Genomic DNA, 18,039 nt, shown 5'->3' with positions numbered 1-18,039 from the left:
AGACCTGTTTGCCCCTGTTCAGACCTATATTTTGCTGCATTCATACCTGGTCCTTCCAGAATGGATTGATGTTGCTTAATATAATTTACTCTTAAACCTATTTTGTACATTTGTGTATTTGCGATCAGCATTGAAGAGAAGTAGATCTGCATTATGTTTGCAACAAGAATGCCACTTTCACATGTAGGTTTGCCTGGTACATTGCTTGATACGAAGATAAACACAATTTTCGGCATAAATTGATTAGCACTACCAACACTGATGTGATACATCATGAACAAGTTTTGTATGACCCACGAGTACGTTCTCTATGTATGACCTACAAGAAAATGCACCCTGAAGAAGACTGTACCTCATTTTCATATTTACTACTAGTATGCAAATGTAATTCTTGCAGATTTAGTATTTGTTCGATTACTTGTACTCGTTTTAATGCAGTGCTTTTTGTTGTAATGGTTTGTTCACAAATCCACAGTAAAGCGTAATTTTGGGGTGAAAAATGTCAGGCAAAGTATTGGCATGTACTTGTAAGTGAAAAAGACAAGTATACTTTACGTAGGTATTTCTGTACACCAACTTGAGCTTTCATTAAGCCTGAAGTCATCCGGCTTAAAAAAAAGCATGTCATAAATGTCCCAAGCACTGTTTATTGGACCTTCTAACGGTATTTCGATGCATCCAGTCTGCCGAGAGAAGACCGCTGGAGTGGGTTGCTTGGGTGAGAGCGAGCAGGGCACCTGAAAAAGTAAAGCCAATAATTTATCTTGACTCATGCAACAGGTTGGCACATAAGCAAATTCGCCTATGTTCCCACAGATAAGAAAGGTTCAGCATTCCGGTCATAGGAGATAATGAATAAATCTTATTGAAAAATATGTGGTTTCATGCAATGCCTATGTTTCAAGGGAACATGGAGTACTGTGGGAGAATAAGCTGTCATAATTAGCAGGCGATTGAAGCAAGTGTTATAGGAAAAAGATGGACACATCGTTTGATTAGCAATAATTACTAGTATTGAAGCAACAGAATACAAACATGAAATACCTTTAAAAACAACACCGACAGGTTGAGATAATAAATTATTCAGAAACTAAACCCTTCTGCCAGCAAAATACCGTAGTGTACTGGCTTTGACATTGCGCTGCTCAGGCAGAGGGCGTGGGATTGAATCCCGGCCACAATGGCTGCATTTAGATGGCAGGGAAATGCCGAAACCCCTATGTAAGGTCTATTGGGTACACGTTAAAGGAGACTAGGGATCCCGCCAACTTGAAGTTATAAAAACCGGGGTAAATTTCGAGATAAGCAAACTCACAAAAGTAGAAGGCCCTGGCCATGCGAAGACCATATAAAGCCTTTTAAGGTAGGTGCCAGCAGCCGCAAAATTTCTTGCAAAAGCGAAATATAGCAGAAGCGGTATTTTTCCGTAGATCACTTTTGCAAGGTATTTTACAACTTGACACCCGACATGTTGGGCATCTACGGGCAACAGCAATTCTCGCACAGATCATAGCAAACACTGTTGCACCTAGGTATACATAGACACATAGGTATAGGTACAGTCGCCGACTGATTTTCCAGACTCCGAAAATTCGGACTTGATTACTCGGTCTGCTTCACGGCACCGCCATTCTCCCCATGGACCATAATGTATAACAACTTCCGAAAGTTCGGTCGCCTTGCAACCTCTCGTCTGATTTTTCGGACACTCCTTGAGCCAACTTGATCGAGAGCACCATGCACCGACTCTGACCGTTGCATGGTTCTACTTGCTGAACGACATTTTTGTTTTGAACGGAGCCTCCTTGCTGCCCCACGAAGTGGCGCTACTGCAAATCCCTGCTCATCATCATCGTCTCTGCCTGGTTTGTAGCTACAGCAGTTCCGGTCTCAGCTTAGTATGCCATGTCAAGACAATCCAGCAGCTGATTTGTTTGTTTCTTCGTGCACGACGCTGCGAGTAGGCCAGGTTTTTTGTTTGTGCAACTGATGTCGGCGTGACGATGTTTGATGAAGCAAGATGGGCCAATTCATTCCACTAATATCTAGAATAGCTACCTGTAAGCACCACCTACCTTTCAACAACATTTGCAAAGCAAAAAACCTCATCCTGAAAAGTCTGCACATGACGACATCGGTAGCATCATCAGCGTGGGGCCTCAAGATAATTCGGCAAGCCAAGAAATTACTGACAGCACAAGTGCAAGCATGCCAACAGGAAATCAGTGGCTGAATAATGCACCTTCTACCAATTGGTAGACAGTGCATTTTCGCAAAGCCCTAACTATAGCAGATCATTGTTCAGGAGTTCCCAAATGCACAACTCTATGCCATTTTCACACAGACTCTAGGGAAGCACCTCTGCACAGTTGCAAGAAAAAAAGCTAGATGCCCCAAGAGAAATGAGCCCACTCAAGCCATGGAAGTTGTGTTTACCTTGTCTTCCTACAACTACTCAAAACCTAGGACTGCTGTTTTGCACAAGGGAACAAACGTCAACATTGGTGCCTCGCCCAACACAAGTGGTCTGCGCTGTAGAAGGTGCCATAAGTCAGCCCACAGATGAGGCCCACACCAGTGCTGTCAGTGTGCTGTACAAATTGCAGAAGCACAGCCTACAAGCTTGTCTGCCTTAGTGTGATCGCACCAATGAACGAAAACTAACGAATCAAGTTTGTTTCGTGCCGAGAACAGTTGCCTCATGCTGGCTTGGTTTGTTGTGTAGGCATGTAAATAATGAAAAGGCCTGCATCACTATCTCTGAAAAAAAAAATCATGTAACAAAGCACGTACAGTACACAGGTGCAGTGTCTATCACATACCATTTCGTGCAGTAGAGGCTACATTGGATAAACCGGCCAATGTATAAATGACTGGCAGCGTGACCAAGCAAACTTGATGCATGGGTCAGTTAGCAGTGGTAGTGCACTGCTCTCGGAGCACATGCACCTATGTTTGAAAGCTGCTTGATCGTGACAAAATATAAAGACAAAAGCGCTGGAGAGATATCTGAGGCTTTTCTTATATGTATGACGAGGAACCTAGCGCTAGCTCCCCATGCAGAGAATTACTAGACAGTGAGACTGCTTCTTATCATTGTAAAACAAGTGTCACGCTCACCATGTTTCTGTGCGAACAGCATGTATTCAGATCTATTCTCCCCCTTTCACCTTTTGCACAATATCACTGTGCGAGCAATAATACTGAACTGTTAGTAGCACTCTGTCCTGTTGCCTCCTTTCTTTCCTTGTGAATTGTGTGCTAAATAAGGCTTTTTTTGGTGAAAGAGTGCTAGTTTAACGCATAAACTAGCGCCATGGCACTTTGCAATAAAGGACTGTTATAATTCTCTAAAAATTTGTCCATGCAGAACAGTGTCAAAAGAACACCTTAAAGAAAGAACATGAGTGTATCTATCATAAAGACCAATCCTTGTCTTTTTTCCTTAACATAATTTTCAATACCGATATTGAAGTACAAGCTCACCATATTATATCACCTTGTCAATGAAGCAAGGCACAATGGTGCCCAACTGTCGCGGGACCAACTTGGATGTGGAGATCAGCGCAGATCAGCAACATAGCATGGTCTGCTTACACTTCTTCTCCAGGTCCAGCCATACCTACAGCAGCTATAAAACAAGTGAGCTTAGAACCACAAGCGAAACAATATAAAAAGTGACACTGAACAAAGCAACTTTCGTTAAGCATAAATAGGATCGAAATTCTGACATTATGCCCATAAGTAACTTCACTTTGAGCAACAAAGCATCCAATTTAAGAAAGATTATATGTATCAGCTATCTATGTGAGAAAGATTAATCGAACGCCCTCTATTTGCCATACCCCTCCCCTTATGCATGGATGTCTCCCTGACTGAGTGAGCTGATCCCAGGTATAGTGTAATTAAAGGTTGTCACTTGGTGGGCCAATCCCGATACCATTGTATGACTTGTACAATAATTTTAATGTGTTGTAATGCTGGCCATCCTGCAGGCACTGCAACATTATAGCACCCATAAGGCTAATGGTATTACCTGATAAGGTTAACTAATAGGTGTCCCCAGAAGCATAACTCGGCATGTATACTCGGAGGCCATTATTATAAGAGAAGCAATGGCAGAGGTGAAGCTTTATCCTGTGCCATATGCAAAATGGCCGAGGACGCCCAGCTTCTGGTTACATTCTCACTTGTGACCACTGCAACAGGCTGACTGACATGCGTAACCAGCAGTTTGTAGGACCACATTTTCATACCCTGCAATTTGTTTTACATCTGAAGAGATCAGCCTCAAGCTCCATGATGCGCTGCACTCAAGAAGCATTATAAACTGGCAACATTTAAATGCTATGCTGCATGGTTTGTTGCATGCTTTAGGAATTTACTTATTTATTATACACATAGCTCATAGGCTCCAGTTGGAGTGTTGCATGAGGTGGCAAGAAAACAAATTCTGAACAAGGAGAACATTCAACAAAACAAGTCAGACCAAAGAAGAAAAAATAACATACTCTCCTAATGGGACTATGTATCTGGCAGCTAGCTTCTAAAAAAGACAATTAGGAATCTTTTACTACTGGTAGCGCTTTAGGGGATGGAATGTAGAATTCCAAGCTTCATACACTTTTAAGCCACCTTTCGTGGCTTTTTGTTTTGAACTCCTATTCTCTGTACTATTATAGAAATGAATACCCCCTCCAAAATAAAACAAAGAAAAACATGTAATGCACAGTAATGTAACACAATAATGTAATGCACAACAGTGAATACTTAGAAAAATGTAATTAAGAACATGGAGTCTATGTGGGCACAGATGTTAGAAGTCTACATGAAAGCATAATAATAAAGGTGGGCAAAGCATTTATGCTTTTGTCGGGCAAGCTGCAGCAAGACATACAGGTAAAGCATGCCTCACAACACAGTCCCTAAAAATATCTGTCACAATACAGTGAGTAGGTATATCATGCATATCTACAATAGCTCCTAATTATATTTAACTCAGAGGGGGCTACCTATGTAACTTGATCAAACTGAAGGTGGGCCAAATTCTAAATATACGATTCAAGTAGACAGAAAATGGACGTTATGAAAATGCATCTACAGCAAAAGTGTTGTACATTATTGTTGTACATTATGTCATACCTGCCAACCTGTGAACATAATATTTTGTAAAAATGCTGCAGACACTAAATTCTTTGTTGGGGACATAGCACACATTATTTTAAAGCTTGCTCTCAGCACCCCCATTGTTGCATACACACACACATTATTAATAAAGGGAAAATCGCACATCTACCCGCTCGTAGCAATTGCTACAAAAGAAACCCGTACGGATTCCTTGAAAGGAAAGCCTCACAATTGAAAAAAAGAAACCGTCCAGGTCTGGGACTCAAACCCGGGACCACCGCCTTTCCGGGACAGCCGCTTTACCATCTAAGATAACCAGGCGGCTAGCAGATGGCCGCGCCAAGTCGAATTTGTCGACAACATGAAGCAAAGGCAAGGATCTGACGTAATAGTTCTGCGGAAATGCGCAAGGTGTAGAGAAGTAATTAATAAAGGAGAAAAAAATATGTCAAACCCTTGCTTTTGCTTCGCGTTGTCAAGTAATTCGACTTCGCCCTGCCATGTGCTAGCCAGCTGGTTATCTCAGATGGTAGAGTGGCTGCCTCGGAAAGGCGGTAGTCCCGGGTTCGAGTCCCGGACCAGGACGAATTTTTCTTCAACTGTGCGGCTTTCCTTTTGAGGAACACATACAGGTTTCCTTTGTTGCAAATGGTACGAGCGGGTGGATGTCTGATTTTCCCTTTATTAATTACTTCTCTCCACCTCGTGTGTTTGCACAGAACTATTACGTCACACACACATTATCAACCATTATTTAATTTGTCGTGCAGCACGAAAAGCAGCAACGAACTTGAAACCAGTAACTGACAACATTTTTTTTTAGATTACAGAGCTTTACGCTGCTTCAGGAATTTATCTGACTAAACTTCCTAAAAGCACGTGCCCCTCTGATGTTCTCGTTAGAGATATTGCATCGCTAATAATAAAGCAGTACAAGTACCATTATAATTAATTTTTTACATGCATTTTAACAATGTCATACCGTCAATCTCTCAACAGCTTTAAAACATCTTAACCAACACAACTTCATTGTCTTTCTAAAACGACATTAATAAAATTGTAAAATGAGCCCACATTTGTAAACCCACGAAAAATTCAGGAGTTTCCAAACATGGATGATACCAACAAAATCTGCAGCTCTTGTAAGTGGCAGCAACTGCTTTGCACACACCTTGTCACAGCATGCACATCAGGTACTTTTCCGTGCTGTTGAGGCTGCAGAAGTGCCGCAGGTGCATATGTGGAGGTGCCTCTGGTTCACAAAATCTTGCCATCCCTAAACAATAATAAATACTTATTTATTGTAATCCCTGCTGAAACTGCAAACTTGTGATATAAAAAGATCTCGTCACATTTTGAAAAAAGTCTCATACAACCAGTTACATGAAGCTGCAACTGGTTGTGCAAATATCTGATTGTAACATCACAGGCGGTTAAATAACACGTAAATCGAACTGTAGAGAACATGAATCTACTATGAAAAGGTTCACACAAACGTACAGCTGTATAACGTGAAATGTGAATTGTACTATCAAAAAATTCCTTAGGACATGAAAAGCGTTCCAAAACCTAACTTGTCTATGCGGCGCAACAAAGCACTGCTCCCAAAGGACGATGCGCTTAAAATTACAACAGACCACCTCATTTCTGGAGAGACAATACAGAAAAGAGAAAGATTTTTCGATTAAAAAGAAACATTGCTTATGTAATTTCGGCTTCTCTGCTAGATCGGAATCCTTTACAAGTACACGAAAACACACAGGACACTAATACACGTCATCTGACGACACACTATAAACAGAAGAATTTCCATACAAGCTAAAAATCTGGCCATGCGTCGACGAAGAAATCGGGTGCTATCTCGCGCAGCTGTTAGCTGTGACGACGACACATCGACGTACTACTTCTAGAAATGACTAACATTTCTTAATGAAAAATTATGTACACAAACAGTAACTTTCTTTGCTTGAATTTTTGTGCCCATTTAGATCAAAGAACCACCCGCGCTAGCGTGCTTCATAGGTGAAAGTAAATAAACCACAGATAGAGCTGTTGGTAACATGAATACGTTTTAGGGCAATTTCCATGGAACTTTTTGCTAAATGTGCACTGCGACATGAAGAACAACCATTTGAAAAGCACATTTATAATTCTTGCTGCTTTACAAATCCGGATCCGGTTGTTGTACGGATCTTGCGATACGTACAACAACGCACACTTCACGAACCATAGACAGGAAGAATGCGCGCAAGCGCCGGACTTACCTTTCTAGGCGTACTCGGAAAACGCTCCTTTTAGCGTCACAGGTGCCGCGGCATCGACTGCACCAACGGTCCTTCCGGCGCACACACTGTTGAATTGCGGATCAACTACAGGACGTAAGAGCACAACTTTCACCAAATTCTTCCGTACAGCGCGATACGATGCGACAGTGCCAGAGGAGGAGATCCTGTTCATGAGCCCGGAACAAAGGAAGCGCGAAGGGTCATATCTTCGACATCGGCGCACCACACGAAGGATACTGCGGGCTACATTACGCGGTCCCAGGGGTTTTGCGATTCTCAATGCATACAAAATGCACCACAATTTCTCTCGGCACAGCGTACACACGATTAAACAACTACATCGGACGGCGTCAATGCAGCAAGCACTCACATGTGGCGACAACTGAGGACGGCAAAATATTATCACCTGTAACTTTACCGGCGCTACCTGTGCTGCCATCTGTAGGCCGCCACCGAAAGCGACCGTGCTTTCGGTGATCTCATGGATGGTGACGGCGTTGTATTTCGATGTTATGCGAGTCGTACAGCGTCTTGTACGACGTGTTTCAGCAACGTTGCTTTTAATAGAGAGGACAGCAATCTGCGTATACGCCGTATAGACGTCTCACCCACTTGAAAAACACAACAGCAAATTTTCAGTCTGTCGTATTTTGGGACGTTGTGACTGTCGTTCTGTTCTCTGTAGTGTGACGCCCTGTAGTCGAAAATTCTGTAGTTCCTGATCAATATTTGATTAAAAATTGACAGAGGTCATTTTAAGGTTATGTAAAATTATTAATACGAAATAAAATAAAAAAATAAAAGTAGAAAAAAAAATGCCTTTTGCCAAGGTTTCGAACTTCGGACCTGACGGTTCCGAGACAAGCATCTTACCACTGCACCACGCCGAACATCACTGCTGGCGTATGTTGAAGCTATGTCAAGAGTGTAAATTGCTGTCTGGGTTGCTGTTTACGTTTGCATTTTAAAAGCCACGATGCGCTTTCACTTCACCGCGTCAACTGCCGCATCTCTAGATGAGCAAAAGTGTTGTTACCATCGACAGGTACATCGTGGAGTGCTAGACCATCGATTTTGCTGTAACGATATCCATATTTCATACGAAATTCAGAAACAGACAACGGTGACCGGGGACACTGAGGGTTGTTACTGCTAATTTCGACAGTTGTCTCTTGCTCTTTACACTTTTGAGCTCGCATATAATTCGTGTGTTCAATACAATATAGCTACATAAACACTCGTGGGTGAGTCTTCATCTCGACAGAATACTGGCTTCTCACGGCAGCGCTGTACCAGATTAATGAGACCCGAGCGAGACAGCTTTTCACGCAACTTTGTGGAACAATCCAAAACTTCTTTCCCGCTTCGCATATGCTTGTGCAATATTTCTGGGAAATTAACTAATGTGTCAGTGTAACCGCACATGTAAGTCCACAGGCCTGTGTGCCCCATCTTACCAAATAAAACAAAGCGGATACGCAGCCATTCCCGCAGATGGTATGATTTTGATCAGCGGCCGATTTTGAGGAGGCCGGTAGGGCGTTGCTGGTGCCGCGTCGTCACGGCACAATTATAACAATTGGCAACGTCGACTTTAATGCCGGTGTCGGTGCTATCAGTACTGCCGGCTCCAAAGAAGCAAGATTGAATACCGCGCAAGAAAAAAAGTACAGTGTACACCACCGATGCGAAGCTGACATTTTAAAGGGCCGCGACGGAAAGTGCTTCTGTTGCGACTTCAGAACTCTTGGCCGTCGCGACCGAATGTTTCTGTTGCGACGTCAGAATCGCTGTCGTAACGTCAGAAATGTCTGTCGCAACTTCAGAAACGTTAGGAACTTCTGTCGTACAGCAGAAATTGCTGTAGTTGCAGCAGGAATTCCTGTGTCTTTTTCAACTGGGCAGGACCGGGAATCGGTTTGAAATTCGCAGCTAGCATATCGCAGTTTGGTCTGTGAATGTTCCGAGGTGGTCACGCAATTTCTGTAGAGCTTGATAATGGCCCCAACTTAGCACTAGGGGCTAAATTGTCAGGATGTCGAACAATAAAAAGTTCCTCCCCAGTTCTATTCAAGCATTAAACTCGTATGCATGATACCATCCAGTATGGCTGCCACAAAGCTCCAGAATAAACCAGCTTTTGTGCCAAACAGGCGACCCTATATGGTGCCACTGTGTCCAGTATAAGCCAGTTTAGTTGCAAACAGGGCCCCTGTTAAGACCCATTTCTGCTTGAACTGGTCGTGCCTATACCTGCTTACATGCCAAACGGGACCCCGTTCAGCCCTGTTCATGTGTGAACTGGTCCAGTTTATACCTGTTTGCATGCCAAACGGGACCCCGTTCAGACCTGTTCGTGTGTAAACTGGTCCAGTTTATACCTGTTTGCATGCCAAACGGGACCCCGTTCAAACCTGTTCGTGTGTAAACTGGTCCTATTTATACCTGTTTGTTGCTAAACAGGTCCCTGTTAAAACCATTTTAAACCTGTATAACCCAGTTTGAATTTAAATAGGATTTTCCAATAGGGTGCTCCCGCCTGTACGCGAACTTCTGACAAGAGGTGCGGTGTTCGGCGAGTCCTGAGCGTCCAACGCATTTGACAAGTGGAGCTCTGACAAAACAATTTCCGCCATTTGCTAGGCAAGGCCCTAAATGCCTTCTGCAAGCGTTTATGACGTTATGCAGCAGTTCGCGGTGCAAACGTTTCCAACGAAATGCGTTGTTACCCTGACGAAGAATAGTCCTCTCGTCGAAACGTTTGCTGTGGGTCGACGCCTCCACTTCTTAGGCCACTGCTACATCATTTCAGGCCTCTTCCTTTTATCTTCTTGTACATCTTCTTGATCTTTGTCTTATTTGTGATCCTTGTGATTTTTTTGTTTTGCTCAATGGACGAAAGAGAGCCGCTCTCGCTAATGTACTCGGATATCGCGGAGTGAACATACCAGCCATAAAAGACGTATGATATATATGCGCTCAAAGAAAAGAAGAGCGAAGCGGGACACCGTTTCGCGTACTCGTTCAAGGCCGTGCGTTTCAAAGGGAGCGCGACTCGTGTAACGTTTCCGTTTCCTGCAATTAGTTCCGCAGGCGCCCACCCGCAGTCTGGCGCGCTGGCGAGAACTTCATTCCCGCCACGGTACTTTCGCTTCGCTGGACACAGGTAGCCTGTATGGACACCGCGCACTCTTACTCCAGCTATACGGATAGACGTGAACAGGGGATCTTATTGCGCAAACACGCACCGTGGTCACGTCCCTTCGCCTCGAGTGCAGGTTTGAGATGCGAATACGCTGTAGCGACCAGCTGTTCACGTATCGCAACAGTAGCCGCTGCCCAGCTGCTACTGTGGGGTCGCCTTAGGCGTAACGGAGCGTTCGACCTTAGACGCAGGGACAAAGTTGTTTTCGCCGTGGCCCTGCTCCTTAAAAGGGAGCTCATAACGACAGTGAACGGTGATGTGAAACCCAAACATGATGATAGGAGAGGGAACAGTGAGTGAGTGAGTGAGTGAGTGAGTGAGTGAGTGAGTGAGTGAGTGAGTGAGTGAGTGAGTGAGTGAGTGAGTGAGTGAGTGAGTGAGTGACGACAAGAAAAGTTTGACAAAAAAGAAAAGAAGAGCACTCTAGCTGGGTGAAGCCCTGCTAAAACTTACTTGAAGTAATCATTCGTTCGAGGAGGTAGAAATACTTTAATATGAAGTGCCATACATGTTTACACTGATAACAAAGCAATGCATCTTTTAATTGGATACAGTAAATGAAACCTGTGTTATACCACATAAGCCTCTACTCATTAAGTTATGAACCTTATATAAATATTTAATATATTCAATACACTTCAACATTTAAATCACTTCAACATGTAGCACGCAAAATACCAAGCCGGTATTCAATCTCTTGCCACACATTCCGCAACATGTCTGGTGTGATTGTGGCGAAATTGTTGAATGAGACACAGCTTTACAGAAACTTCATGGGTTCCTTTGTAGACGTGTAATAAGAAACAAACATTACCATCATAAATATAATATTTAATCTTGAAATCAGGATAAACATTTATGGACATACTGTATTGTGGCGCAGCTGTCTGTCTCTACGCTTCTTCGTCGCCTGTGTTGTGTAGCAGTGTTCTTTTCTTATCGTTTTTCTTCTCAAAACGCTTTTTCGCGTGGCGGTGGGGAGGCCAGTAGCGGGAATCTCAGGTGGGGCAACACCCACTTCTCCTACAGGTCTGGCCGAGCTACTGCGTTGTCGTCCGCGTTTTGTATACACTGGCGGCGTATTCTAATTTCCTTCTCATTTTTAATATTGTCTTCTAATTTTCCAAACTGTTCGGTGAATGCATCCCGGCTCTTTTGTGCACTTTTGCGTTCTTGATACTCATAGTTCTTTGCTCTAGTGCGTCAAAAACCCAACGGCCGTCTCTGTAATGTTCTGTATGTTGTTACTTTGCTTTGGATTATAATTCTTTAGGCAGACGGCTGCCGCTAATGTCAAACTCGGCGAAGCCAGCCCGCGATTGGCTGCGCGTATTTGAATCTGTACGGTCTGATTGGTTATGGTCAACGAGAAGTTGGGATTCGTGTTTCCCTCTCTCTCTGGCAGGACGTTTCCCGAGGCACCCGGAGGGAGTTTGCGCCGGAGACCTCGAAAAAACAGGTCGCAGCGAGTGCTGCTCATATGTGAGTTACGCAATGTGAAAGTGTCCAAATCTGTAATTCTTGTAACTAATCGTCAAATGAATCAAATCAGGAAAGTGCCTACCGATATACTGTGTGCTCGTCTCATCTCTCCGGCGCGAAAATATAGTATAGCGACAACATTCTACGCTACAATATGCTGGAGACGTTTACTTGGCCGTGCGCCTTGCACGTTACCCAGATCACGAGGGTGGCATATCAAATGTCGCATTCATACACGGTACACAGGAAGAGAAGAGATACACAAGAACACCAACTATAACAAATAAATAAAGTTGTCAGTGTCTCTGAGGAAAGCTGAGAGCGACTTCATTGCGTGCGATGCGCTACCAACGCTACTACAAGGTCGAAGCATAAATGGTGCAGCTCTAAGAAGCTGCCACGCAAATGTAAGGCAGATTTTAGCAGGGACATTAATGACTGCTCCTTTTTATCTGACCAAATACATGCGCCTTCTAAGTTTATTTCTGGTAGGCAATGTCTTTCTCCAACCCTTTCTCTCTCTCTCTCTGAACTGTAATAGCTGTTTATTGTTGTTGTCGTCATTGTCGTTAAAAATAACAGATGACTGACCGTATTTATAGGAATCGAGATGTGGACACATTACTGCGGGATTTGCGTTTTGTTGCAAACTTTGGAAGCGAAAAACACAGGAACATTGCGACGTCACTCCCGCGACATCACGCAAAGATGTCGAAGAAGTTTCCCGCCAAGGACAGCACCTACATAACCGACGCCGTAGAGCCTATCGACCAAGCCAGCGGTTATGGTGCTCGCGCAGAAAAATAAGCACCTACCGAGCCGAACCAGGAGGACAGAAAAGAATGCGAGGTTGCCACAGCCAGCTATGTACACGACGGTCCCAGAGTCGTTAAAGGGCGAGAGTGTACAAAGCTAATGGTTTCTTTCCCGTTGCGCGGAACACACCTCAAACGGCGCTGACAGCCGCTACAGCCCGCTGTGCGCCCAAGCGAGAGAGAAAATACATATAAAAAGGTGTAGCGAGGGATACGCCAGCTTGTTAAGTGACATGTGTCACGGCAGTAGTGTAGTGTACGATATACACGTTGAAATGGGCACGCACGCTGTCGCACTCAGTGCTGTGGCTGATACTGCCTCGTACAGCTCCTACGTTTTTGTTTTTATCTCGACATTGAAGGTTCTTAGGAGCAACTAGCCCTGTGGCACTCAACATATCCCACACATAAAATGCTGTTTTGATATCTCAAACGTGTGATTTAAGCAGGAGGAGCTTAAAGCATAGCCTACACTATAGCGTTCCAGATATGCTGAAGAGTTTTCAGTTGCGTATAGCTTAGCAAACCAATTACTAAATAATTGATTACTGTGATAATGAAGCTACAACTCTTCTCCTTATTGACTACCTGCATAGCCATTGACACCTTTTTTCGATTATTCGATCCCAAAAGAAGCCCTTTTATGCTTGCACCTTAGACAAAGGTCTGCGTCTGCTGTATTTTGTAAATAAATAAATAAATAAACAAACAAACAAACATTTCAGTGTCGTTGTTCTTTTACAAATGTACTCTCGGCGGCCAGAAGTAAAGTGGGACAGGTTATATTTTCCATCATGTGGAACTGCGTTTGGGCGTCACATGGTTAATGAGCTTTTGAACAATTAAACATCATTTAAAAAAACCAATGCTATAACAGGTCAGAAATACCAAGTTGGTGCCGATGGCGGCCCTTGTAAAATCGGCAGGAGCAGCAGGCGATAGCTGCCCATTGTTACAATATCTCAAAGCTATTGTACACAGATAGCGAAGTAGGAAAATCAAGTTAGAATACCATGTGTCCCAGTTAACGTTAGCCGAGCTGTTAAAAGAAGAAAAAAATGAAGAAGGAAACATGGTGCAGGATACAATTATAAAGCCCACGGTGTTCGTTCGTCAAAAGGTACACGCCAGAACACCATAGGTCTTATAACCGTACCTTGCATCGTGTTTTCTTTTAAATGCGAAGCATTTATTAGCGGACATTTGCCACTTTGACAGTATCTATCTATCTATCTATCTATCTATCTATCTATCTATCTATCTATCTATCTATCTATCTATCTATCTATCTATCTATCTATCTATCTATCTATCTATCTATCTATCTATCTATCTATCTATCTATCTATCTATCTATCTATCTATCTATCTATCTATCTATCTATCTATCTATCTATCTATCTATCTATCTATCTATCTATCTATCTATCTATCTATCTATCTATCTATCTATCTATCTATCTATCTATCTATCTATCTATCTATCTATCTATCTATCTATCTATCTATCTATCTATCTATCTATCTATCTATCTATCTATCTATCTATCTATCTATCTATCTATCTATCTATCTATCTATCTATCTATCTATCTATCTATCTATCTATCTATCTATCTATCTATCTATCTATCTATCTATCTATCTATCTATCTATCTATCTATCTATCTATCTATCTATCTATCTATCTATCTATCTATCTATCTATCTATCTATCTATCTATCTATCTATCTATCTATCTATCTATCTATCTATCTATCTATCTATCTATCTATCTATCTATCTATCTATCTATCTATCTATCTATCTATCTATCTATCTATCTATCTATCTATCTATCTATCTATCTATCTATCTATCTATCTATCTATCTATCTATCTATCTATCTATCTATCTATCTATCTATCTATCTATCTATCTATCTATCTATCTAGTCGCCTTTGTCTTCGTGCTCTCATTGTCGTTTCGTTAACTTGGTATGTATGAAAATTGGCATAGTATGACGAGAGTGTTTGACGAACATAAATGATAGGTCATGACATGAATATCATGACATGCGTGTCACATAGGTCATGAAACAGCCGCCTACGTCTTGGGGCTCTGATGGTCGTTTCGTTAACGTGATATGTACCACAATTTGCATAGTATGACAAAAGCGTATGAAGAAAAATTATAGGTCATGATATGCGTGTCACGATGTCAGAAACAGCCGCCTATGTCTTGGTATGTACCGAAATTGGCATAATATGAGGACAGCGTGTGACGAACCTAAATGATAGGTCATGAGATGAATGTCATGACATGCGTGTCGTGTAGATCATGAAACAGCCGCCTACGTCTTGGTGCTCTCAGGGTCGCTTCCTTAAGTTGGTAGGCTCCCCGCACACTGCTTCGCATAACATCGGTTCCCACAGGTTGTGGGATCTGCCGGCTTTTTCTTCCTTTTTTCCTGTAACAGCTTCGCTAACGTGAACTCTGACACCCTATATATCAGCTTACTTCCACATGCGTTACAGCGGCGTGATTGTGACTAGAATTCGACGTTTCTAATATACGTGTCTCACAGAAATACTTAATGGCGCGTTTTCAAGTATTCACCCATAAGAGGTGCTGTCGCTGACCCCCACTGTTTGTTTTCGACGTCGGGCTACAGGTGCAGAAAAAATAAACGTACTGAGCAGAATGTTTCTGGCGTTTTATGACGAAGTAAGCGACAGGGCGGCTCAACATCAGCAGTGTACTTCTATTTTGAAAACTGAAAGGCTGGAACTTCAGAAATAAGAACAACACGCTGATCCAACGCGTTGTTTAACACACCCAAGTCGACTCAGTGGACGTCGAAAAGCAAAGCTCGGAGTTTGGGAGCAATCGACGTTGCTCTACCAGCTATAAACAGCATCCTGTGATAACAACCGGTACAGTTCGCAGCAGTGTCCAACGAATAAGCAGGAATGGACGTCCGTCGCATGCGCCCCAGGCGCACTATCTCCACTGATGGTCCTGGGAACAATGAGGCCACCTCGAGTTCTATTCCGGAGCGCATGCAGAAAAAGCAGAACGAGAAAACGACAAGAAGCGAGTAGCCGACTCGGGTTGGCGTACAGGTAAAGAAAAGGGTAAGGCGAAGAAAAAAGAAAGAAGGGCAGAGTTCCGAGGAAGGCGAAGAACAAGAGGAAAGTTCGTGCGTGCCTCGTCCCAGGAAACCGCAAAAGACTCGATCGCCGCCGCACCGCGATGTCTCACGCCATTTGGTCCGCGCGCGTATATTCAGGCACGAAGCAGAGCACTGCGCCGTCTTTGCGTAATTGCGGCAAGACGGCCGGCCTGCCAACCCACAGGTCGCCCAATGCGGCGGGGCCTCCTCTGCTGCTGGCTTGGCGTTCGCTATACGGCGACACATACAGCCACATGCAGCCGCCGATGAAACTTGGGGGCACGCTATGGGTCCCTGTTGCGGCGTTGACTGGCCAGCGCATGTACTGCATGTGCGGGGCCCAACCGTTTCGTGCGAGAACGCACGCGTGTGTGTACGCGTACGCGAACACATCCTCGTTCGCCCATTACGGCGTTCTTGGCGAGCTGATTACCTCTGCTCCCAGCGTAGGTCACAAGTTTCTCGGTAAAGGAAGACGTATTGGCCCCTGCGTGGGACGTCGGTTGCATTCACGTTATATTACCTATATTCTCGCCCTTTTGCTAGGCCAGCTAAAGCACGGCTGCTGGCAGGCAAGGATTAATGATTCTTAATCAACATGCAATCGTGATATCCTGATCTGATAGGTAATGGTATTCTACTTACAGGGCATGGTATCAGTGAAATTTGTTTTCTTTTTCATACTTGCAGCGTTAACAACGTGTAGTGGTCGCGAGTGTAGCGCACGCATGCTCTTCGTGACTTTTCTAGGAAATAGTGCTGATTTTGCGAATGGTAGCTTGACGTGAACAGAGATGGCGTGCGAAGTCAACAAACTCGAACCACTCTGACTAGCGTGCCCCAACCTTCGGTGCTTGGTGGCCGTCGGTAACAGAACGAGATTAGGTAAGTTGACCGATTTCGCTTGCCAGCGACAGTCCTAATGGCCATTATCTCGAAGGTTGTAATCGACTTATAATCATTTGTTTATCTGCAAAAGGAGCACGAAGCCATAGATGCGGAAGCTGGGTTAGCGGAAAGGCTGGTAATCCAGCGGCATGCATTAGGTCGAGATGGCTGCGGTCGCAAGCTGTGTTATGCACACTAAACTTGCAAAACTCTTGGAAATGCTCATAGTCTGTAAGCAGCACATTTACCGTGCTGCTCTGAGCTGCTTACTGATGCCACCTTGAGAGCGCGACAGGGTTATCTTAAAGAGCAAAAGAACGATGGCAGACATTTCAAAGGGAGACAACGTCCATACTCACCAAAGTGTGAAGTCGGATAAAATCGGCAACAGTGTACGTACAACGTTTTATAGATTAAAATATATATGCTCACGCACACGGAACCGCACACGTACACAGTCCGTTAATATGCAAGCACTTCATGTTTGCTTTACGCTTCCTCGCTCACGCAAGCTCATAGCCCCTTGCATTTTCACGCATACAGTCCACCGACGAAAGCACGCACATTAAACACGCTAACTGGCGCATATGTGTACATATTAGGTACACGTACCTGTGGAAACATCTGTGTTGGACATACACATTACTATACTGGAGCAAAGTGATAAAACTGGCGTACATACCATGTATAACCGAGGAGGAATACGTGCTGCAAGGAATGTGAATATGAACGCACAGAATAGGCCCGTAAACTTTTCACCATAGCGAATTTGTTCGCTGCAACGAACAGGAATTCGGTTCGGGTATCGCATAGTAGGAAAGGCGGAAACAAAACGTAGGGGAGAGGCGGGAGGAATGGGATAGTTATTACGTTCGAATTTATTGTTTAGTTGTTTTTTTTTTTTTGTCACATAGAATCATAGTTGAACTGCTTTAAGTTTACCGTAGACATTCGGCTACAATAACACGAACACTTTCTCTTCGTGGACGTTCTCGAAGCTTTGTAATGTAAATAATATGAAAACAGTGAAATGTGTCCCATTCTGCTGGGAAGAGTGAAACGTCACGTCGGAGGAATGGC

General features: G+C 43.6%; 1 long non-coding RNA gene across 1 annotated transcript; it reads right to left on the bottom strand.

Annotated features, from left to right (window-relative positions):
• Positions 1-627: 627 nt before the first annotated feature.
• LOC126522779 (uncharacterized) lies at positions 628-8,975 on the bottom strand. Its single transcript, XR_007597525.3, has 4 exons — positions 7,392-8,975; positions 6,299-6,403; positions 3,487-3,631; positions 628-737 (listed from the first exon to the last, which is right to left on the bottom strand). It is a non-coding gene; the product is annotated as an uncharacterized lncRNA (long non-coding RNA).
• Positions 8,976-18,039: the final 9,064 nt, after the last annotated feature.

This window comes from Dermacentor andersoni, chromosome 6 (genome assembly GCF_023375885.2).
Source record: "Dermacentor andersoni chromosome 6, qqDerAnde1_hic_scaffold, whole genome shotgun sequence".
In the NCBI taxonomy this organism is placed as follows: Eukaryota; Metazoa; Arthropoda; class Arachnida; order Ixodida; family Ixodidae; genus Dermacentor; species Dermacentor andersoni.
Note: the sequence above shows the minus strand (reverse complement) of the source record. Positions and strands in the feature narration are given on the sequence as shown.